The sequence below is a fragment of the Alligator mississippiensis genome, chromosome 12 (genome assembly GCF_030867095.1).
Source record: "Alligator mississippiensis isolate rAllMis1 chromosome 12, rAllMis1, whole genome shotgun sequence".
NCBI lineage: Eukaryota > Metazoa > Chordata > Crocodylia > Alligatoridae > Alligator > Alligator mississippiensis.
This window is the reverse complement of record NC_081835.1, coordinates 58,333,811-58,357,863: the sequence shown is the minus strand read 5'-3', so window position 1 is coordinate 58,357,863 and position 24,053 is coordinate 58,333,811. Positions and strand designations below refer to the sequence as shown.

General features: G+C 47.3%; 1 long non-coding RNA gene across 1 annotated transcript in view; it reads right to left on the bottom strand.

The window, feature by feature from the left end:
* Positions 1-7,119: 7,119 nt before the first annotated feature.
* Positions 7,120-24,053, bottom strand: part of LOC106738057 (uncharacterized) — a 64,113-nt gene continuing 47,179 nt past the window's right edge. Inside the window, exon 4 of the long non-coding RNA XR_009455924.1 lies at positions 7,120-9,129. This is a non-coding gene — a long non-coding RNA (uncharacterized LOC106738057). The remainder of the gene's footprint in view (positions 9,130-24,053) is intronic.

The following is a 24,053-nucleotide window of genomic DNA, read 5'->3' as shown; positions in this document are numbered from 1 at the left end:
CTGGCCCATGAAATACAACTGTGCCTACAATCAGTCCCTTTGACAACCTTTTGTCCCCCACCCACAACCCAATACACATGTGCATTTATCGAGACCTTTCATTTAGAGCCAGTTTTCAAGCACATAATTCTCCAGCCTAAGTCTGCTTGCTTCTCTAGTAAGATACCATGACACTGTGTAAATTGCTTCAGTAAAGTTCTGATATACAGTATTATGACCACCATGTTCCCTTTGGCTACTGATTTCATCCAAAAAGCTATCAAGTTTGTCTAGCATGACTTGCTCCTTTTAAACCTGCACTGTTAACTGCTTATGGGCATTTCTCCCTCCAGGGCATCAATTTTAGAAAAGCACTTACACACATGTTTAACTTCAGACGCATACTTGAGGGCCCATGGCCTTACAGATCTCTCTCTCTCTCAATATTTATTCTATTGTTTGACCAAGTACCCAAGTTACAGTACCAGATGGTATCTGCCAGGATTGCATTGTTTCTCTTTCAGGAAGATCAATGCCATATTTCGCTTTTTCCCTCCTCCCTGGACCTCTCATCCCAGCTGCCTACATTTCATGACTTCTTGGGAACAACTACCCAAGGCCCAGTTAGTCACTTGTTAATTCTTTTATGACATGGGTCGCGCATCACACACGCCTGCTGACATTCAGAGTCTGCTATAAGCTGCTTGAATTCAATGGAAGTCTTTCCATCAACTGCAACAGCCACTGGAGCAGGTCCAATATTGCATTTGTCCCCCTTATGAGTTGCTTTTTTTATTTTTGAGTCAGTGATTATATCTGACAAGGTCTCCGAATTGTCTATGCTGGTTTTATTCTTTATTTATTTATCTTTGCTAGAGCCCAATTTAAAATAAAATAAAGCAGCTCAGTAACTTTGCCACTTCACCATCATTGCTGATTTCAGCTCCCTCATTTATTAATGGGCCTATTTTTGCTCTTTTTTCCCCTGATATATTTGCAAAAGCCCTTCTTATTCCTCTTAACCCCTTTGGCTAGCATTAACAAGCAAAAACTCAGTAATATTTGATATTATGTGTGTATAAATAAAAGCAGGAAAGGATCCATTCACTCCTGTAACAGCTACTAAAGTGGGCCCAGGGCTCTGAAACAGCAGCTTTACTGCATATGTTAAATGTCTCCATTACTTTATTAATGCATACAACATTGGGATTTTATTGGATATTTAGAGTTATTTACCTTATAAAGTAACATGGTCTTCACAATGCAAGCCGCCACAGAAAGGAGGCTTTTACAGCTTCCCTAAAAAGGGAAGCTCCGCTAAAAGATGAGCAAATGTGCCACTGGTTAATGATACTGGGCTGAGGGTAAGAGAGGCAGCACAACTGAACATTGCTTCATGGAAGGACACTAGTATGGGCCAAGTCTGCTATGTCCAAGTTGTCCAGGCCAGGATCATCAGAACAGCTCAAGAAAATAGAGCAGCACCCTTCTCATGAGATGCCTCGTGGGCTACAAGCTGCCTTCAGTTGCTCTCTTGCACCCAAAATCCAGAGCTGGCACAGCAGGCCACAGCTCCAGCTCCCCATGCTTGCTGTTTGCACTGAAAGATATGGAAAAAATCGCAAGAGTTTTGCTAATTGTTCCTCATAATTACTGGAGAAAGCTTGCGTTAGGAACCATTTATCTGCCAAAATCCTACCCATAGTTATTTAATTTTTTTTTTAAGGTTTTTAATGTAGCGTTGGTGAATAGCACCTGCTCGCCGGCTCTGAAGGCTGAACCCTTCTTTAGGCAGAAGAATAGTCCCACTGCTCCATTAGATCCTCAGCTGATGTAAACAGGCTCACAATGGATACAGGGGAGGACCCGGGGGGTACACTGAGGCACTTGCACCCCTTTTCTATTCCTGCTCTGCCCAAAGCTTAACACCAACTGCTCCACAGAGGCAGCAGCATTTCTAGCCAAGCAGTGCAGAGAAAGTCCATTGACTTCACGGCCCATTATAATCTAAACTCTTAACTCCACAGGTTTTACCAACCCGCTCCTGTTGAATGGTCTTGATGTTCCACCAATCAAGCTATACTTTGTTCAGCAATTCTGCTCTCTGTTAGCTGTTCCTGGTAATGAAGCTCCTATTTCATAACCCCGTAATTAAGTTATGTTTGTTTTTGCTTCGATCTTAAATGGAACGATACAACCCTAGGCCCCTAGCACATCAGTAAAGCTTCTAGTTTAATTGGAGAAAAATATGAATGGTTTTCTATGCAATGATGCACCTCACCACCTGCAGCCCCTGTTCAAAATTCCAGTTCCACCCCTGAATAAATAGAGGTTGATTTACATCGGCAGAGGATTTTTTTCCCCCATGGCCCCATGCCAACCTGGCAGGACATCCCCCGGAAACAAAAGGATAGCTCAGTTTCTGCAGCCAGTCTGGTCCTTCTCATTCTTTGCCAATGCTGCTTCCAAGTGTAACCCATTGTGAAAGCAATGTCTTGATGGTCTGCTTGTTGAGACCATCAAGACATTGCTTGAGAACAAGACGGAGTCATAGAAAACTTGTTGCTCCCAATCCCCTGATAGTAAACACATCAGAATTGTGAGCAAACTCCAGGTACTAGGAAGTCCAACAACAAGAAGGGAAAGCTTACCCATTCCACATTTAAGTCACACCCTGAAAGAGTCGCCCATCCAGAGAGCCAGCCCTGGTCATCTTCACAGCACATTAATGACCTCTGGGCTGGACAGAGGAGGTCACCAAGGATGGATGCTGGAGGCTCCAGTCTCTAGATCCCCATCTGCTCAGCTCTCCCAGTCCACGCTGGCCTTCACACATCCCTAAGCTTGGCACCACACAGATGGCACTGCTACCTGCCTGAAAAATGCATTCAGCTGAGTCTACTTTGTTTTTAACGTAACAAGAGAAAATTTACTGCGTAGGCTAAGACCTGTCATATTTCAGCCCAGAAGGAGTTGGAGCTTAGAGCATTTGGAAATAGGGATTTAGCTTAAACAACATGTCAGCTGCGGTTTCTATAGCACTGCTACCCCACTTGGGTCATAAAACTATTCTGGACTAAATTCTGCTGCCCAACATGGCTGACATCAGCTCCTGGCAGCGCAGAGCAACTTTCTTCCTCCTCTGCTGAAGAATGCTCTTGTACAATACACGCCCTCGTGCTACCAAGAAGGGCTGGAGAGAAAAAACAGTTTGAGAGAGAATGGCCATTGTTACCTCTGTGTGAGCCTGGATTGGATGTGCATGGCCAAAATCCCCCCTCAGCTTCCTAGGGTCATCGCCCAGGCAGGCCGAGAGCTGGCCCACCCAGGATACACCAGCAAGAGAAGCAAGGGACGCTCAACAGGAAGGCACGAGAGCTCTCGGTGGCCAGGCGCACGGCCCTGCCAAAGCTTCCCCAAGAAGCGTTGGAACCGGGGGGCTGCTGTGTGGGGCCAGGATAGATGCATCGGAGTCAGCGAGCAAGAAAGGCTACTTCAGACACCGCCCTGTCCCTGCGTGCAATGGGCAGGCAGAGAGGAGTATCGTCTAGTGGTTAGACAGCAACAGAGATAGGAGTCGGGGCTCACAGGGTAAAATCCTGCCCTGGTTCTCAGCACCCTCCACTCCAGCCTGAATCCTACTCCCTGCTCTGCCACGTGCATTCCCTCCCCTTCCCCACAACCCCTACATGCACCCTTGGGCGACAGCTTCCCACCTGCAGAATGAGGATGGCACAAACCTGCCTCCTTTGGCTGTGAACTCAGCCCAAGCAAGCTCCTTACATCAGCCTGCCCTTGTGTCAGCACTTGAGCCCCTGCAATCCAAGCGCATGGAGTGCAAACTACTGACTTGCTATGACCCAGAGAGGGGCAGCTGGACCTAGTGAGGCTGGGCAGGTCCAGTCACCAAACAAGCCCAGTGCCGTCAGTCACTTAATGAGCTTCACAGACATGGCAGCTCCTTAGGGTGCTACCTGACATCAAAGGATGCAAGATTTGCCCCCAATTTGGCAGGACCAAATTCTCCCCTGGACCGTGCAGGACTTGCCACTGGGCTGGAAAGGAGGCAGCTTGCATTTCTCCTATTCAGGGGCTGTGGAGGCTGATGAGGCTTCCCACATGAAGGTTGTCTTAACTCACATTGCTGTTAAATGGCTCTTTCCAAGTGTGACGGTCATACTCAATGCCCATTCTCCCCAAGGCACCTGCTCTGCCTCCTCTCACCCATCTTGGCCTGGTCCCTGCTGTGAATGGGTAGAGGTATTGCGCAAGACTGGGAGTGGGGGACCTTCAGTCTCCTGGCCTGTTCTTTTGTACCAGCCAGGCTCTTTATATAAAGAGGCCACAAGACACTTTGGACCTGGGCCCTGGGCCCAGGTACCACTGCCTCTTTGCCTACATTACCTCCCCACGGCAGCTCCCCCTTTTTAAACACGAAACACTATGCCTGGGTGCGGGTTGGGATCCTACACTATTAACAGGGTGCCACGAGCTCAGCGCTTAGGCAACGGCTGGGAAGCAGAAATGACATCTGCTCCCATCCACCCCGTTGCTGTGAGTGAGACTTCTTGCGTGCAGCAGGCAATGACAAATGCAGGAGGAAACAGAGAGCGTGCGAGCAGGCTCCCCTTGTGAAGTCTGTCCTGTGCTGTCTAATAACACAAGGTGTCATTGTACACCCAAATCAGTGCCTAGAGCTTTATTTATAACAACTAAAACACAAGACGCGGCTGGGCAGGGGGGGGCCGAGGGGGAAGAAGATGCATGAGACAGACAGGAGGGGGCAGAGAGGCAGGCTGTCTAAACCTTCCTATTTAGGAGGAGTTGCCCTGAGATTTCTGAGCAGGGCTGAGGAGAGAGATGTGCAGAGAGACAAGAGGGAGAGAAGAGGCGGCAAGAACTCCATTGATCGCTCCCTGTCTGCAGCCCGGATGTTTATTCAGCGCTCCCCCCACACCCCACGACAGAACAACGGAAAAGCTTTCCCTGTAAATCCCCTAAAGCCGGCGAGCTGGGGGGACAGGAAGGTTCAGCTCCCAGTGGGGTTGGCTGGATTTGGCTCCCTTTGTTTTTTTGGCATGTGGCTCTCTTCCTTTCCTCCCATCCGTTGCAGGCAGACCCGTACAGCCCAGCCATCGGCTTCTGCTGGCTGTGTTTTGTGTCACAGATGAAGACGTGTTTTTTAAAAACTGCATTGCAAAAACCCTGGAGCCTGGAGGGATGTGTTCAGGCTAGGTGCAAGACAGCTGGACAAGCCCTGAAGCCTCTCATCAGGCAAAGCTGCCCTGGGATACTCGTACAGCCCAATTCGGGGAGATGCCGAGTGTCTTGCAACTCCTGTTGAACTTTATGGGACTTACTGGTCAGCATTTGTACAGCCAACCCCTTACTTAGTCCTCAGGTAGCACTTAAGCTCCAGGTAGGAATTTCCATGAGTTAAGGCCAAGCAAACCCCTTGGTTTTGAGTCACCAAAAATGTGCAGTAGCCATTTCTAATGATAAATGCTTATTGCCCCTTTTGTACCCAGGGTACGCTTTAGCCTAGCACGCTTTCCTTTTAAGTCAGTGGCAAAACACCCTGGATGTCAAGGGAAGCAGGACCACACTCTTCACAAATAAAACCTTTCTGAAATGCTGAAGTTCATTCGAAATCAGCAAAGCAAAGCACCCCTTTCCATATTCCTTAGATCAGGGGTGTCAAAGATCCAGCCCAGGGACCTCTATGATCCAGCCCATGGTGCTGATCCAGGGCAAGCACTACACATGGCACCCATGTGGGGCAGGTCTGGGACGCAGTCTGCACAAGGCGCCTGCACCAGGCCAGTCCAGGGCAAGCACTACTCCTCGTGCCCATGTGGGGCCAGCCCAGGTTGAGTACTGTATGCAGCATCTGCGTGGGGCTGGTGTAGGACAAGCACTGGATCTGGCATGCAAGGCCAGTCTGTGGGCTCAGTCCAGCCTGTGGACCAGCCCCATGCCATTCCTCTGGCCTGCATGGCCTAAAACATTTGCTCTTTAGGAAAGGAACTGAGTCCTATCTGTTTATACAAGCAACTCCCCCCCCCCGAGCCTGACTGGGGACCCAGCACTCTCCCATAACCTAAATAGGACAAAAAGCTTTGTTTTGCTCCCCAAAAGAGCATACCTGTAGGTTTAAATTTTCAGTGTTGTGCAAGAAATGTGCAACTAAAATCTGTGAAATAAGCATGCAGGGAATCAGACACTCCTGCTGTATTTAAACAACCGTGCATTCAAATCTGCCTGTGCATTTATCCACGCTCTGGTGTACACAGCTACAAAACAAATGCTTTGGTTGTCTTATATCCCATCCTTGTCACCACAACTCTCATTGTGCTTCCATAGACAGAACTAGGTAGGCACTCAGAGCATGGTCTAATGCTCGGGAGCTATGGGTCAGGCCCTGGAGACTGAATGATTTTTCTTCGATCTCTAATAAAAAAAGTTAAGCGTCTGAGAAAGAGCACAGGGTCTCTCTCTTCTAACAGATGTTCCAGGGACAACATGCCTCATTTCTACATATGGAAAAAATGGACTATGACATCAGAGCTCCCCAGCCATTTCTACCACGCTTGCCTTTTACACTATGCAAAGGTATCGAGGATAGTGAGTGGCACAGTAAGGCTGTCCGGCTGTCATAGGCAATGCAACTAAATGTATGCATGGCATGGATCATAGTGAGAATGGGAAGCACCCCTTGCTCACCCATATTCACTGTACACGTCCTAAGCCCTGAAGCAGCTTCTAGGTCTTTACCCAGAATAGAAAAAAAAAGGGTGGTGGAAATCTGTGGCTTATCATCATGCCCTTACCAACAATGAGGGGCTCATCTGCACATCTGTGGCAGAATTGGAAGGGTGCACACCAGCTGCTGTCTCCTGTGGGAAGGCTTTATGGAACCATGATCTGGTGGTGGACAAAGATCTTCCTGTGAACAGATTTCTGTGGGTCAGATCCAAGGCAGTAGGTCAGTGTAGCTCCAGGGAACTCATTGCAGGACTGATTTACAGAGGACCTGCCCCAGCTTTGCTCTTTTAAGGCCCTCCCCTGAAGCCCGTGATGGATCTCCAAGGCTGCAGTCTACCATCTTAGGCCCTGCTTGCTGTTTTATCACTTACACCAGTGACCAGGGCAGACAGAAGAGGATGCTTCTCTCCCAATTTTTATTCATACAGCTACACTAAAGGAGCGGGGCCCCAAATCTTTCATCTTTCTTTCTGCAACAGTCAGAGCTGCCTAAGAGCCATCTCTCACTCCCCCCAAGGACGTGGCGTGAATACCCCACCCCGCTCCACCCTACACTAGTACTAGCTGAGAATTTTTATTGTGGGTGTAATTTTTCATTAGAAAACGCTAATTGATCAAACCCAAAACTTTTTGTAGGAACAGAGAAATTTCAATGATTTTTTTGTTGCAAGGGTCTCCCGAGCTCAGGATGGATCTTCTGAGTTAAGTCATAATAAGAGGGGAACACGCACCCATGGTACTACCCAGAATAACCCAGTCATTGGAGCCCTCATCAGAGAGATGGAAACACACAGATGTAAGTCCCCAAGTTGGGCAAAGAAAGGATTCGTGCTTGGGTCTCCCACGTGCCAGATATCTGCCATAATCACTGGACTACTGGTTGTTCTGGAATTGGGGAAGGAAGGGGAAGAGATTCTTTTCTCATTAAAAGTTTTTAATTTTGAAAGGTTTTATGCTTATGCAGAATGGGAATTTTTATACATACACACACCCCTTACAAGTTTCTTGCAACCATTCCCCACCCAGCTCTATGTTAGGTCCTACTACTGTTTTCTTACAGATTTCACCCAAACCTCTTCCTGTCTGTGACAACTAGTTTTTCCACTCAATTTGCCTTTCTTGAAAGGACTTGGCTGTCACACCTAAGAAGGTGTGGATTTTATGACTGAGAAACACTGGGTTTTCAGCTTTTTATTATGCAACAGAAAGAAGTACTGTACTGCAGCCATCACACTCTTACTAGTTTGAAATGGGGGACTGTTACTAAAATACCAGGGGAGAGGGCAATTGGGTGCCAAGTCCACACACAACTGCTTTCCAGGTTGTGATTTTATAGCGGGGAGGGGGGGAAAAGAAGCACTACCTATGTTCATTAAAGGTCACTGTTTGATCCGTCAGGGCTCTGGAGGCAAGTAGGTTGTGGTAGAGCATGACCTCAAGGAGCTGCATTAATTACCCTGGTGTTAAACACAACTTTGCAATTGGTGAACATAGGGACAAGTCATGTTTAATGCCATGTCACCTGGTCACAGATAGACGTACTACACAGGGTTGTTACAACCTCTTGACCCAAGTTGTTCCTTTCTGTGCTAGGATTTCACTTTTTTGTGTGTGAAACCTTAGCCTCAGACAGACTGGGGCTCTTTTAAACGCTAGGGCTGAAGAAAGAGGTTTGTGTAGAAACCCTGGAGAAGGCAGCCCTTTGCTCAAGACAGCATGTCCAACTGGATGCTAGACCTATACCCATAAGCCAGCATGAAGAATGCAAGGGACTGAATTGCTACACTGCAGATGTCATTTGAAATTAGCATCCTGGCAGTCCTCCTGCAGGACACAGCTGCTATATTCCAGCATGGGCAGAGGCCACAAAAGGGCATGGGGAAGGTTAAGAGATAGGCAGGGCCCTCCGTGCAGAGCAGCAGCTACACCCTGTGTTCTTGATCCATCCACACCCTTATGCACAAGCAGGGAGGTGGCAGATGAGCAGGATGGAGCCCAGTGTAGAAAAGAACATGCATGTGTGGAAGATGACTAGATGCTCTTCTCAGTCTTCACTTCTGCCACATGGTAAGAGCAGTTGGGGCAAGACAGCAGGTCTCAAGCCCCCCTGCACTGCTTACCTGGCTTCAGCTAGTACAAGACACACACACAACAATATTCCACCTCTTCAGGACCATGCCTAACTGGGTCCCCGGTGCTGAACACGTCCAGTAATTGTCCCTGATCCACAGACAGGCCCTACAGTGGTATGGAAGCTTCTCACTGGAAGCACAAGTGTCTCCATGAATGTCTCTTCAAAGTCTTCTTCTGTTAAATCAGCCCAGGGAATCTCGCACTTAAGATGCATCAGTTTCTATCAGGTTCCTTTCTTTGCACCACCTTTTGCTTTAAAGAGCAAAAAATACAAAAAAGCAAATAAGTGTCTGACTTGGAGACCAAAGAGGATTTAAAAGCAGGGGGGAAATCCAAGTTGCATCTCTGGGATACACCCGAGTGTCTTGGAAATGTATGCACACGTTCAGCTTTATACCCTTTGCCTCCAGGAAGCAACATGGGAACAACAGCAGGACATGGAACTGAAGCAAGTAAAAATAGCCCTAAATTTAACTCAAATCACCATAGTCTTCCCTGCAGCTGGAATATTCTCTTACTGGAAGTGACAGCTGCTTGGATTTTTTTATTTTTTTGGGAGAAGGGGAAGCAAATGGGAGAGTTTTTAAATCACAAATTTATTTTCCCCTTCCTCCCCACTGAAAAATGAATACTTAGAAGCTCTTCAACCATGAAAGGAAATTGCAAAAAAAAACAAACAAAAAAAAAAAAACCCCCAAACAAAATTAAAATGCAAAAAAAAGGAAATATATTGGGGAAAGACTTTCATGAAGGCTTTCTTTTCAACACAAAAATAAAATGTCAAGCAAACCAATTTCATGGGAATAATTTTAACTAACTCCAGTCAGAAGCCAGTCCTGTAGCAATGATACATGCACTTAATTCACAATGAAGTTGGTGAGAAGGGCTGGAGAGGGACAGTCAAGTTTATTCATCTGATGGCCCTCCTGATGCAGGTACCTTTCAGCATTAGAGTCCAAGTCAGGGATTGGTCTGGATTTCCAGGCCAGCCCACTGCAAAATCCAGACCTAAATGCAAGTTCCAATTTTGAGCATTTAGCATATGGAAATCAGGAGACACATTGAGATGATGGGAAGCTCACTTGGTTCCTGACAGATGGAAGAGCTGTCCCTATAACCCATGGTCTGCAGTAGTGCATTTATCGTGTGAACGCTGTGGCAAGATACAAGCAGTGGGAGGACTGTAAAGAACAAGCAGCCCGATTCTCTGACACGCTGGGAGCTCGAGTCAGTCGCACCAGTGCTGAGTGAGCATGAAAGCAAATTGCTACTGTTTGTTCCCGATTCTGTGCGGATGTAAACAGCAGCACAAGTTGGTGGGCAACCAAGAATCAGGACCATAGCTTCTACTTCTTTCCTTTGTCTGCCTGTGTCAGAAGTGAGTCAATTTTGAGTTGTCCCACCTGGTCTTTAAGTCCGGAGGGCCCACGTATGGTCAATAGCCAACAGTCCATTTTGGGAATGGCAGAGATGCAACACCTGAAGGCTGAATCAATGAGCAGTGGCTACTTCATAGATCACAGCAACCTTGCTTCCTCTTCTAGAGACATCACCAAAACCCTTACAGTACAATGTGCTCACGGTGAGCTGAAACCACCTGGAAAGCCGCCTGCTCCAGCCAGACCTCTGCCTGGGTGTATGAAAGAGTTAATGCAGCAAGAAGGGAAGGTGGCCCAGGTGTATGAACCAAGCAGCTCCCAACTAACTTGCAGGGACTTGTAAAAGAGGAGCTGCATCCGCCCTTTCCTGTCTTGCTTTAATCTGCCTGGGGAGAAGGCAGAAAAGGGAACAAGGAAGAGTAAACACAGCTTTTCCAGCTAGAAGGCCTGGCAATGAAAGTCCTGATCATGCGACTCAAAAATCTCCTGGCTCAAGGTGCACACAGGAAGGACTAGAAAAGCGACTGGAAACCAGTCGTGATTCCTGCTCACCTGGTGCCTACAGGACAGGCTGGTCTCCACTGCAAGGAATGAGACAGACGGTGGCGCCTGGAATCCCAGGCCCAGAATCCATGCGCTCAGTGATGCCAGAATGAGCAGGCTTCGTTGTCTGCTAGGGAGCTAGGAGTCACCAGGTCCCAGGTGGCGAGCAGTGAAAGAGTCAGAGAACGGGCCTGTGCCCTACCTACCCCATTCCCAGAGGATGGAAAACTTACCTACCTCATGGGGAAGCTGGAGGATTAATGAGAGCTTCTAAAGAACACAGAGCCTCAGGAGAAAGGTGCAAGAACCTCTTATATTGCCAGAGCATCCAGAGGGTCCAAAGCAGATCAGGCCCATGCACACACAGCCCTTGACAAACCTCAGGAAGTGGGAGGGTGTGTAAATGCATGCAGTGTGACTGCTGATGTAGACCCCAGCAGCATGTCTCTCTGGGATGTTCACTGCATATGACTGACCCTAAACTGCCATACTGCATCAAACCAGAGGTCCATCTAGCCCATGATCCCATCTTCAACCATGGCAAGTAACAGATGCTTTCAAGGAAGCACATAAAGAAACAAGGTAGGTGTAAGGCGATCCATCCTCTATCATCCTGTCCCCTGCTACCACTACACAAGGAGTATGCAGCTATATCACTGCTATAGTAACAACTCCCAGTTTATGCCTGGTAGGTCTCCCATTCAGCGTACAAGCTACAAACAGACACTGCATTTGCCCCTAGAGAAAAAGAAAAATGATCCTAGGACACAGTGCAATTATTCAGGCATCCATGTCCATTGTCCCAAGACAAACCCTAAAAAGGCCCATGGGATAAGAAGTGCTAAGAGCTTGTTCCATGATATTGGGAAGTGCACCTGCATGGTTGTCGCAGGATTGCGTCATTGAGTCAATGGCAGAAAAGTGGCAGTGCATTCAGCCACTCACTAAACCCTCATTGGAAGGGTGATATGTGTAGATGCCAATCTTGGGACTTTTCACTTCCAGCACAACCACAAACACAACTTGTCCTGGGACAAATGCCATGTCTATTCCTATCCACAGGGTGACAGTCAGTGCTACGCAGCCTTTCATCAGTCCCTCAGCCTGGTGTGCTAGGACTGCAATGAATTCATTCAAACATGCACATGGTAGCCTCTTCACCTGGAGAGGAGGAGGGAAAGCAGTATAGGCATGCCATCAATTATCCCTGCTTTTGTTTTTACTGGCTTTACCAACAATTCCACTCACTTGGAGAGAATCATTTTTTAATCAAAGAGTAAAAGTCATTCATTTTCCCACTGAAAGGCCAAGCACTTTGTGTTACCTGGGGTGGTGACTCTTCAGGACAGTTATGCAAGGCTGCTGGACTCTTACATTTTGTGCAGTGCTGGACGTGGGTGACGCAAACAGACAGCTCAGTGGAATCAAGACCTCGCCTCCAGATTCTTACCAGGATTTGGGAACAACCAAAGGAGGAGCCACCACTAACCAAGGGGCTTTTTTGTGAATTCCAGTGTCCATTGGCTCAAAACTCTGGGACTTGTGAGAAGTGCTGGGGCTTACCACTACACCTGGATGCAGCCACTATGTATAAAACTCTCTGCAAGCAAAGTCAAAATAGGGTAAAATAAGAAACCTGCCTAAGAACTGGCTCCAGTAACCCTCCCAGCTGGCTAGTCTCCTGAATATTTTGTCAGGGTGGATCAGCCTGGAAGGAAGCCTGAATCTAGGGCAAGAAGCAGGCTGTACATGAAGATGGCAGAGCAAGTGGAGAGAGAAGAAAGATGTAACCAACTCAATGTAGAACATAACACTTGTGTTACTGAAGCCTTGTGACACATTCCCAGGCAATCTATGTATTCAGCCCCCCAACCCAGCTCTGCTTCCCACAAGGTTGCCACTTAGTGTTCTTGGTCTGAATGGAAGAGTATGTGCAAAAGCCTTCATTTTCCTGCACTATCCAGGCAAACCCTAGGCTCAGAAGTGGATAACTATTCATCTCTGCTTCCTTTCAAGAGAACAGGAAGAGCAGGCAAAGCCACACACAGCAAGCATGCTGCATCACCATGCTTCATAAGGGATGCACACACTCTTGGGCATCAGAGAGAGGAACCAAACCTGTCTCTGGAAGCTTTATCCCCACCAGGCTGGAGATAATAGCAATTCCATACCAGACCCAGTACATTACTCCAGCCAGCCCTCAATTCCCACCAAGGTACCATCTATAGTGGGGGCACCTTCAAAGCAGCTCAGAAGATCAGATCTCTGGTTGGCCTTGATATTCTTCACCAGCCTGTTATGAAGTGCTGAGATTTCTATAACAGGCACATATGAGAAAATTGGTAGTCGCCCAACAGCCAAGGCACTGCGCAATCTCCTGATACTACTGGGATTTGTAGCTGTTCCTAAACAATCTGACCAGAAATCCCTTTATCTGTGTCCAGCCAGGCAGCTCTCAAGTTAGGGCTCCCTGCCACCACCCATCCTCAAACAGCCCCCAGGCTGGAAGCTGGGAGATCTGGGTGCCAGCTTTGCCAGATCTCCATCTGCTGGAGACTCCCTATGCCACAGCTTATCCTCATTTGGGGAGTTAAAGGAAGTTTTTCCTTCCTTGGCTCTTACCCCTTGGAGACGTTGGCCCATTTACTAGCACCCTTCTTGTGCCCCAGTCCCTAATCCATCACAGGTGTAACTTATTGTTTGTGCATTTTTGGAGAGCTCACACCAGCACAAATATTTCCTTATCTCCTAGGAGTTTGGGGAGGACTCAAGAAGCTAATGTTTGAAAGGTCTTAAGAAATTCTGGGTACAGTTTTGAAAGGCTGCCGCTCATACCCCTTATTCCAACTGTATTTTGGGGGAGCCACCGCAGCAGGCACAAGTGACAGGTTTTACCATGTAATCATGCAACTATGTCCCCAAATCAACCAGCCAGCTCAGTCCTATCATTCGCACCCAAAAGCTGCTAGTAAAAGCTCATCGGCAACTGGTTAAGGGTGCCAAGCTACCAATGAAACCGGGAGTAGACTGAGACCTGCTTACCAACAGAGCCAATAATGCACCAGACAGAGCTGTGTGCTATCCTAACTTTTTAGTCTGTTGTAAATAAAGGATGTTTAAAGTCATAGTTAAAAAAAAGGAAAAAGAATCCCAGAGAAATGGAAATAGAGAAGACATGGTGGGATAAAGCCAGTGAAGATGGGAATGGTCAGAGTCACGTGATATTTAAATGCCGTTTAGGTCTCAAGATTTCCAGAGGAAGGAAGTCTAACAAGTGTCACCTTCATCCCTGCAATTTTCTCATCTATTTTTTTATATGATTTTTTTTTTTTTTTATAAGCCTGTTCAGAGGATAACCTGTTGGGGGCAACCCTGGTACCCAGTACGCACTGGGTTTTCCTTCTCACGCTCTCTCTCGCTCTCCTCCTTTCTTTGTCTCCTGCTCTGTCACTCAGACGCACACAATCTCCCTGTCAAGTTCCTGGATGATCCAGAGGGACATGTGTCGGAGGCTGCTGATGCTGCCAGCTCCACCATCCAACTGCTCTTCCTGGGCCCCCAGGAGCTGCCGTAACCATAGAAACAAGAGCCAATCAGAACACTCAGCCACAACAGGGGGCGGGGATAGAACATTAAGACACACATGCACACACAGGTAGGGGCAGGCACGAGAACTCCTTGCTCCACCAGAGTAGAGAATTGGGGTGAGGATGGGGATCGAGCCGGGAGGAGAAAGGGGATTGAGATTTTGTAGCTAACTCTGGTGTGCAAGCCCCCGAGCCTGTAGCTGCCAGTTAGGTCAATAGGCAATTCATTTCCAAGCCGATTCCTTGCTTGCCAGTAGCGCAGCTGACAGTGCGTTTTACAGCATGCAAGGAGCTCAGCGAGGTAATTGGAAGGATTGTGTTGCAAAGCTTTGTCTTGCACTGCCCTGAGTTTTATCCGCAGAGTAGATGGGCACTCAGGGCTCCTGTTGTCCTAAGCGGCGATCAGTCGTTAATCCTTCAATTATTGCACAACCTGAACACAACCGTCCAAATCCTATCCCCAGATGTGCTATGGGGTGTGTATGTTGATGCAACTGGAGGCTGCACACAGGGATCCAAAGGCAAAACTTGGGCTGGTACAGTTGATGGTCTCACCCAGATCTTACACTAGTTTTATGCAGCTGCCATCACTTCGGTTACACCTGAAATCAGATCGCTCAAGTAGGAATCAAGCCCTGACCAGAATTTTCAGCTCTGGATGTCTTAAGTTAAATGCCTGCCTCCATGTAGGCTCTTTCATGTAACACACCTGATTTTCAGAGTTAATAGGAACCACAGATGGTTAACGACTATCAAAAGAGACCGTTTCTATTTCAGTTGCTTACTTTAAACATGGATTTAGGGGTCTAACTGTAGGCACCAGGTTTGAAAACGCTATCCCTAATGTGCAAGTGGGAGCACTGGAAGTGTCACAGGAGGCCTGAATTGGGATGGCACATACCACTGGGGTGTCTGCATATCTTCAGATGGAGGCTGGTAGTGGGTATATTGGTTGTCATCTTTATTAGTAGCAAACAGGCCCCTCATTTTAAGGTTCCTGAACTAAGGCTTCTGCCACCCCGAATTTCAAATTGTACATCTTCCTTTTACTCGTTCCAAGCAAACGCTGTCTAGAACGCCAGAGCCCACCCGCAGAGCCATCTTCATGAGACACCATTGCCCCAGAGAGCACCAGGGCTGGAGTCTGATGGGGCGGTTTCTTAGATATACGACAGGGGTTCAGCCCACCTGTGGAAACCCAAAAGAGCTGCCAATGGATCCCCCTTTGAAGAGCCCGAAGGAGATAGCTGTGGACTTCATAAGAAGGCAGGACACCCTTCCCCATATTCTGCGCCTTGAGCACATTCCCCCTCACAAAGGGCAGCAGTGATACGGGCAATCTAGAATCGCTTTTCTGTCCGGTCTTTTCAGGTAGGTCCATGAAAGAAAAAGCTGCAATTGATATTGCCAAGACTTCAAAGCATTTACTGTTATCACTCCCCCCTCCCAATCCCCCTTCCCAGCTTGCCAGGACTATTCCCCGCTCCACCCACAGAATTCAGTTTGGGTCTCCTTACCACCGAGTTTCTAATCTCCTTTCAGTGCAGTAAATATCCCCATACCATCCTTGACTTCTTCCCTCCCCCTTCATGGTAGAGGCTACTCCCTGCCTACCTTTATCGTCTTGAGGATAACTAGGATTTTCAAAGAAGTCCCAGGGAGTTAGGTACCCACCTCAGGGGATTTCAATGGAATTTAGGCCCCTGTTTTCCTAATGCTCCAGGTATTCCTGGAGCTGCATAAGGATTCATTATAAACACCCAATTAACACAGAGATGACAAACACACACCCAACTCTAATCAAACATAAGACAAAGCAGCAACACAGCTGTGGTATGTATGGAAGGGACCCATTTGCACCAGGCTTGTGCACACAGGCAGATAATTCCATATCAGAAGGAGTCGTCTTTCAGGAGGATCTTTTGATGGACCTAGGCAGGCTTAAGAAGTCTTCTCTCGCTCTAGGACAGAGAGGCCAGTCTGCACCCTGGTCCGTGCCAAATCCCAAGTGACAAGACTGGCACCTCAGGCACAGAACGGAGGCTGGAGGACGGGCCCTGGCCAGCTCCCCAGGTAACACCGCAGCACCAGGCTGTTGTCAGGCCAGCAGGACACTCCGTGATCTTCCCTTCTTTCCAAAGTTTATAAATGCAGCAAGTCAGGAAAGGAAAGAGGCAACTGGCAGGACCCCTAACAGTACCATTATGCAGTCACATACCCATGACCAGGACCCCAGCTGGGCTACCCTCAGTTATTCTCTGTAACCCTGTTGAGTCCAAAGGGGCTGTGGAGGTTTAACAGAGTGCACAACACAACCCCCGAGGAAAGTGCAGGTGTCTGTGAAGGCTGAATGTGGCCCTTGGCAGCCGGGGTAGAATTCTACCCCAAATTTCAAGCTATGGATTTCCATGTACTCACATACTCGGACGGACACCTTACATGTGCAAGTAATCATGCTGGACAAGCCAGCGTCCTTGAGTTCCACTACAGCATGAAATATAGTTTCCCCTTCGCATGGAGCTGCTCTGACACCAGTCCAGAGCGTTACAAAGCAGCCTGCAGCTGTTGCCTTCAACACCCACTGAACAGAGAGGAGTCGAGACTAAATGCAAGGCATTGAGAATGCTACGGGTCCTGAAGGGAGGGGGCAGGAAAAGGAAATACCAAGATGGTGGAGCTGTTTGATTCACTCTTGTTGGCTGCTTCATCACTCTATCCAGGAATGCAAGGCTCTCCTTTTGCCAGCACACCAAATATGGCCCTAATGCCCTATGGTTGCTCCAGGGCTCTTTGCCAAGCTCCTGATAAACAGGCAAATGCTGCTAAAGGTTTCCTCTGGCCCAAGTTGCTCAGATTTCAGGGAGCTCACATGAAATAGGGGAGGTTGTTTGGTCCATACATCTCAGTCTCCATCCCATCGATTACAGTAGCGCCTAGGAACAAACAACGAACAGGGCCCCTTGGTGCCAGGTGCTGGGCAAACAGTGCTAGGTGGGCCCTGTCCCAAAGATCTTATGATGGAGTTGACAAGACAGAGTGGGGACAGGCATGATGTAAATCTGCCCCAGAAGTCACTGAAGGGAAAGAACAAAGGATTTCCAGGTTCTCTCCAGTGGGTTTTCCCAATATGATCTGTAATGGTTTTCCCCTCCTTTCCCCCAGCCCATCCTCAGCTGAGTCATCAATGGCAGGTGACACAAGCACAGAGAGCTGCCCAAAGAACACAACCAAACCTCAGCAAGTTTGGAACTTCTTACCAACATTGAGAAATAAGGCTGGAGACCCCAGTAACCATGCCACATAGCCTGCAAGCCAGCAGTCTTCATGCTGCTGAGCTCAGCCAGCATACAGCCTGCTCTCATGCCAAGGAGACAGCCAACCATCCATCCACTATGGCACAGAACTGTAGTCAAGACTTTCAGATGGGCCAGGCAACACCAGGCTTGCCATGAGATACAGGGAGCCTCAGATGAGTGGGCTATGTTACAAGAACCAGAGAACAGCTGCCAACTATGTAGAGGCCTCTGAGACCAGGCCCTGCTATACGTAGGCACTACACCGACTACAGCAGGAGAGTCCTAGCCGCTGGATAAAGAGAAAAATTAGGAGGGAAAACAAAGGGAGGCAGAGAGATGAAGCAATTCATTTGAGATCACCCAGCACAGCCAGGAACAGAACTCAGCTGTCCAGATCACTGGGCAAGTCACTTAATCTCTGGGCCTCAATTTCCTTACCTGTACAACTGCAAGCATAGAGTAACATCACTACCCAAGTCCACAGAGGCCCACAGTGGTACAGAAGTGTGACTTGTTGACCTTGCCTACAGAAGCAGGCACCAAAACCATTGGTTTTTCTCAACTGATGGGTAGGGTGGCCATCATAGAGGACAGTCTGGTTGTCCTTTGTCCTCTCTCGATATGAAACCCAATGACTTTATGTCCTCAATTTTTTTCTTGAGAACAACAGAGGGCATAAAGGCACTGGGTTTCGTATCAATAGAGAACAGAGGAGCAGAAAACCGGAATGTCCTCTATGATGGCCACCCTACTGATGGGACAGAAGTAGGTGTTGAGGCAGAAGAGTTGAAGCATCATCCTCTCCCTGCAACACCTCCCCCCATCACCGCCCACCTCCGTTCAGATCCTGCCCAATGGGACTCCTTTGTTTCTCAGCACTGGAGGCAACTTCTGACCTGTCACCTCTCACTGAGGGACCCAGGGCCAGGTGCACGCTCCCTGCCTACCCCAAGTCCTCAGTGTGAGAAGGGAGCTCACAAAGAAGTTTAAGCCACCTAATTAAGAAAAAAACCCCAAGTCTCTCTCCTCTTCAACGCCAATAAATAAATTCATGCAACTGCTAAGTCCCCCCACCCCCTTCTTAGTTCCATAAATACTCTGAAAAACCCAATGCACAAACAAGACGAGGCCTTCAAATGAAGAGGCGCAGCCTGAGAATCTCCACCACGCTCCTATTTTTGGCTGCAACATGGTTAGGCTAGAACAAGCAGGCTTCAGCTGTTCTCCTCGTCCGCAGCCCACAGCCTGGCCAGTCAGAGTCTAACCCCTGGCTCCAGCCTTCAATGACTTCATTGTTCCAGGCTGGGAGCTCAGCTGCAACAGCCATGGCTGCCCGTCTGGCTCCCTGACATCCGGCTGGGTATGAGGGCTGAGAGCAAACCTGGGGCTGCCGATGTGTCGAGTTATGGGGGTGGGGAACGCAGGGGGCTGCAGAGGGTGAAGGAGCCGACTGGATTAAAGTGCCTGGCAACCCAGACATAAGTCAGCAAGTGAGAGAGGATTGTGTAATGTGGAGGCAGAGCTTGGGTTGTGTTCTCATCCCCACGGCGGGAGCTAGGAGCTTACTCAGAGTGAAGTACACATGGCACAGATTATCTGCCTCGCTTTATTTTTTCCTTAAAAAATAAGATCCTTCTTCCCCCTCTGGGAAAGGCGGGGGCGTGAAATCACCTACTTTTAGATGATTTCTTCTGCTCGCAACCCATCATTCAGGTATCCCAGATCCCTTTGGCTCCCACTTTTCTCTGCCATCTAGAATTCAGGGTGCTAAAGTTGCATTTCTTTCAAACTGGGGGCAATGCAGGAGGAAGAACTACAAGATCAGGACACCCAACGATCATTCAGGCAGATACATGCAGAGCACAGGCTGCGCTGTGTGGCTGAGGAATCATTCAACAACGTGCTGCGACAGCCAGGACACCATTCACTAGAAGCCACATTTTCAAAGGAGACCAGCTCCCATTTAGGCATCACAAATTAGGGCAAGGTTTCAAGTCTCTTGGCACCCCTGGAGTGTGCAGCCTGCTGAGACTTTCGGCTGGGACTGCCCAGAGGGTCTAGCACCTGCTTTGGGGTCTAGATTTTTCAAGAGATCTGCTCAAAATTTAAGCACTTAAATGGCAAACTAGGTTTTTAAAAGGCAATTGGGTGCCAATTTTTTTCTTAATATAGCTGTTCTCTGGCCAGTTTCAGGAGTTCTTCCCAAAAGATACAAATTCTAGTTAAGGGCTAGAAAAAAAAAATCCATCACTTGTGCAGCATAAAAGCAAAGTTTTTGGTAAGCTTCAAATAAAACCCAAGAAAATAATAAAAAGAAAAGGTCCAAATGATGGTCCAAGTTTCTCCTAAGCAGCCCTTCACTATCAGGCAAGAACAGGTGATGAACCATTGGCACCAGTGGCAAGACGCTCCATTTAGCACTTTGCAATGGGCAGGCGGAAGAGTGAGAGGAAGGGGCTGCATCCCCACCGTTTCCAATTTCAGTTCCTGGCAACACAACATCTGTACTCACAAGTAACACAAGTGCACAGCTGCAGAAAGCCCCACCAAGGCCCTACACTAGAAAAGTCTTTCCAGTGAAGCTGTCAGGGGAAGAGATCTTTTACTGATCTCATTGCATCAGTATGGAGTGTATCTTATTTCCCTTTTCTGCATGGCATTTTCAGGCTAGGGTAAAATTGCATCCACATAAGGAGTGGTTTTCTGGTTAACTATACCAAGACAGCTAAAACAACAGGACTTTCTAAAGCACAGAAGCCCTCAAGAACTGATTTAGGGACCACCTTCAGTTTTTAAGTGCATGAACCCCAGGCGATAGGCTGGACTGACTGCTACTCACCCACTGATCGGGATTCCCCAAGGCAACAGTCATTCATTATGCTGCAGGCCGCTCGCAGAACTGAGTGCCAGAAGGCCTGCGCCATATTCCCTTCTTTGCATTAACTCTCTGAAACCTTTGGCAAGTCCTTTCTCTCTCTGAACCTTGGTTTTCCCCTGTCTTTGAAACAGATTGTGATACTTGCCTATCCCCATAAAGCATTTTGCGACCTATGAATGAACAAAGCCAAAAACTACTACTTCGAACCATCCTCCGTTCAGATTCCAGACTTCACCTGCCGCACACAGAGCACCTCATACATGACAGAGTCACCTAGGATTTACTGGAAATAAGCTTTTTTTCTTTTTCCAGCCAGTGGGTGTGGCTCATTAGTGATGTCCTCTCACTTTTGTCTGGGTGGTTTGTTTCCTGTTCCCCAGGGGGTTGGATTTTGCATTTATTAGTGCAGTATTGCCTTAGTCTCTCCGGATTACTTTACAGTTTGCCTTCTACCTTCCTTGACTTGCTTCCTTGTGAACTTTGGTGTTGTTTGCAGGTTTGCTTGCTGCTGCATTTGCACTCAAGTAACCAGCAGCAAAGCCATGAAGAATCCCCTTAGGATGCATAGAGGTGCTTGGGTATTTTCTTGGGTCAAAAAATGCCTCTGAGATGGGCCTAAAACTCTTGGAATTGCCCACATTTCAGGAAACGTTCTGCCACTTGAAACCAATAGCTGCTTTGCCATTTAAAGCCGAGCAGATGGTGTGGATGTACTACATGGACCACCAGGACCCCAAGGTCTCTCCAGGCTACTTCCTCAGACTCTCAGTGCTCTCTGACAAGTTAGCAAATCCTCCTGCCATGAGCTTCAAGAATTTTGCCAATGACTAAAACACAGACCTTAGTTTAACTCCTAAGGCCAAAATTTGGAACAGTAGTCTAAATGTGCAGAGTGCCATCACGTGTACTGTTTTCCAGATAGTTTTAAGGGCAAAGCCTCAAAGTTTTCCTGAATAATTTTGGATGCCTTATGACAGCAAGAATGTTCCTTCCTGAAAAGCCCGTTCTGGCTAACTCCTTCCTGGGCAATTTGGTGAGGGAGTCTTCTGTGAATAAAGCAGGATTGAAGCACTCACCATGGATTTTCTTAAAATGATTAATCCTGCAGTCTGAGACTAGCACTATCTAGGACGGATAGCCCATTCTTCAGAGCAGATCATCCGAAGAGACCCTTGTGCAAATCTCTTGTGTCTGGACAACCAGACCTAAGGCCAGCATCTGGTCTGGTAACTCCACAAGAGGACAAACACCTCTGCATTACTCCCTTTTAAAAAGGACATATGCAGCCTTTCAGCCGTTGTACTTTGCAGCATTGCAGTCTATCTTCAGTGCGTGTAAAGTCTCGATGGTATCCACAGAGAATGTCTGTATTCACTAAGTGTTACATCTTTTCTTTATTCCTTTCCAGGCAGTTTTCAGTGTAAGCTTGCGCTTGGTTTTTAAACTTGTTTCCCTGCAATGGAAGCACAGAAGCTGGAGAAGGAAAACCTATAAAGTATCCAGTCTCCCTTTAGCATCCTGGCCTACACAGATTTATTCCTTAAAGAATGCTTTCCGGTGCTCTGTCCAGCCCAGCGTCCGTTGCTTCTAGCCAAGGGGTTCTGACATTTCCCGCAGTGAAAAAAAGCTATAATTTAAAGATGCTCCCTAAGTTAGAGGAAGTTGGTAATTGGGAGATGATCCCTCAGTTAAGTAATTGTTAGCTAAAGCCAAGCCAAATGTCTGTGGAGGTTGCCTACTGCTCTTCTATTAAAGTTTATTGTTTTATTCTTCCCACTCACATATGCCTGTGCTTACTGAACCCAGCGATCACTACCTTTCCTTTGTGTCCATTAGATCTTCCCTTTGCAAGTCCTTCCAGACTGGCAGTCTAAATCTATCCTCTTTTCTGCATATGGTCATTCCTATATTTAACCTTTGTCACTACTCCTGCCCATTTCTCTCCCTTCTTAGCATTTACGCCCAATAGCAATAGATGGCTAATCTGCATATCAACCTTCAGCCCAGACAGTTGCTGTCATGCTATTCAAAAACCTTTGCTATTAAGACACGAAGGCACCTGCCTTGCTTCAAAAGACTGCCACAACTGTGAGGACTAGCTGTGATATAGGCACCTCCACCTAGAGAGAGGGTGTCCTAGACAAACTACAAAATTATGGGTGGCCACTACTTAAGTCTTCCCTTGAAGTCCCTATTCTTCAGTTTAATACAATCATGTTTTGTTGTTTGTTCAGACGTTACAGATATCCTATTCCCATAAAACCAATGTCCTGAGGCTCACCTAATCCCTAGGTTGATGCAGACACTGTCAGCTGGTTGTCTAATTTACTTGCCCTGTCCTACCCTACACAGGGACTAGAATCAATGTCAGACCATCCTAAAGTTATTATTTGATTAGCCTATTTGATCTTGCAGTGCCTGACTCAATGCCCACTGAAGTCAAAGGAAGTCTTTCCATTGATCTCAACAGGCACTGAACCAAGCCTTCGTTTTGCAAAGCTCTATACAGCCATCCAGTCTTTACCACCGGTGATAACAGCAGAGGCCACCATTAGATAATTAAAGGGCACATTACTTGTTTTAATAGGATATCAGTGTATGCCTTTTGTATCAAATCTGAACTTCCTCTTGCTTTGTATTTCCTCTCTGAGGATGGATAATAAGTTCCTTTAAAAAAAAAACCAACAAAAAACTTTATACTTCTATCACGTCTATCCAAGGATCTCAAAACACTTTACAGACATTAGGTAGAAACGTTTTGCCAGGGCTTTACAAGGGGAGGAAAATGGAGACCCATGGAGATTAAACGTGGTTGTACTCTGAAAAGTCACAGGGCCCAATTTTGATCTTAGACTGGCATAAGTTAGGAGAAACTACACTAAGCCAATAGAGTATGAAAGAAATCAGTGCAAGTGAGAACAAAAGTCTGGGTCATTATGTGCAAGTTGCACCTTATTTCAAGAGATCTGAACCTCAGAGGCTGCTGATTTTAAGTGACAAAATTAGTTGTTGCTTTTTGCTTTCAGGCTCCCAGAGTCAACACAGCTGAGGGAGTGCCAAGATGAATCTGCTCCATTTTGTGCAAGATCAACTGAATTGTTTACTAGGCTCCAGTCCATTTTAGGTATACAAACCCACTGAAGGCAATGGAGATGCACAGCTCTGTCTGAAGACCTAATCTGGCCTCCGTTATTTGCTACCAACCGTGCATACAGAAAAGTGCCTGCTCTGACTCTCCTAGCCTGATTTTGCAAGACTGTCTGTCAGCTCTAAAATAGCAAAAATTAAAACAACTTTCCCATGCAAACTGTGCACATTTGATACAAAAATTCATCAAGAGACAATACAGGTGTGAACTAGCCCCTCATACACAGTGCAGTTCAGACACTATAACTTACCTGTGTGGAATAAGTCTTGGAGCAATTTGCTCCAAGGTTACACAGTGAGTCACTAGAAATGAAAAACAGAATCCAGATCTCCTCGAAGTCCTGTA